A 1,060-nucleotide genomic window follows, 5' to 3' on the forward strand; every position below is an offset into this window, starting at 1 on the left:
ATAGATAGATAGATAGATAGATAGATAGATAGGTAGATAGATAGATAGATAGATAGATAGATAGATAGATAGATAGATAGATAGATAGATAGATAGATAGATATATAGTTAGATAGTAAGTAAATTAGTTAGTTAGTTAGTTAGAATATGAAATGGTACAATATTCTAACCATATGGGCCATATCATTAAAATTAGCTCACCCATAGTTTTAAGCTTAAATAATAACTTTTCCGTCTCAAAACTTGAGGCTTTAATTCGTTTTAACTTTAATTCTTTATAAAAATCCCTTAATATGTTTCAAATCTTCTATTTAATTCAAGTAATCTCCTTCATATTCCTCTAGCTAATAAACTAACAAAACGATTAAGAACTTTTAAAACTCTCTTGTTCGTCTATTATTTGTTAATTTTAGGTAATTATTCATTGTGGTTTTAGCAACTGACACTTACCACAATTGACTTTCTTTGCTGCTGTCTTTTTATTTAACATTTCTTAATTCTTTTTCGTGCAGGATTTGGGGATGCAAGTATTTAATAAATTAACTTTAGCATTCTTAAATATTCAGTTTCCATTTCGTTTAATTTGTTTTTAATTGTGGAGATTTTATAAACTTAATCACACAATATTTTAAGACAATTTGAGAAGCTTTCTTTTATTTTATTTTTGGCACTGTTTGAGTAAAAAAGGAAAATAAAATTTAAAGGAATCGTAAAAGCTAAGCAAAGTGATTGAAGAAGGGAATAATTCAAGTGTTTTTGTTTTCGTATTTATAAATATATCAATTGTCTCTTATTGGTTTATTAAGCACATTTTCATACAAAAGTCCTACAATGAAATAACAATAACTTTATGAATACATGAGTTAGACTATATGACAACTTTCAGATAGTCGAAAAAAACTTTGAAAAAATCTGCACTTTTATTAATTTTTCTTAGCCATAGTTTGCCATATTTTTTTCTATGTATGTTTTAAATTGATTTTAAAATTAAATTATTTTTTTGCCAAAAATTTTAAGGACACATGTATGCATATGTGCAAATTTTGGAAACCTCTAACAG

This window comes from Lucilia cuprina, chromosome 3 (genome assembly GCF_022045245.1).
Source record: "Lucilia cuprina isolate Lc7/37 chromosome 3, ASM2204524v1, whole genome shotgun sequence".
In the NCBI taxonomy this organism is placed as follows: domain Eukaryota; kingdom Metazoa; phylum Arthropoda; class Insecta; order Diptera; family Calliphoridae; genus Lucilia; species Lucilia cuprina.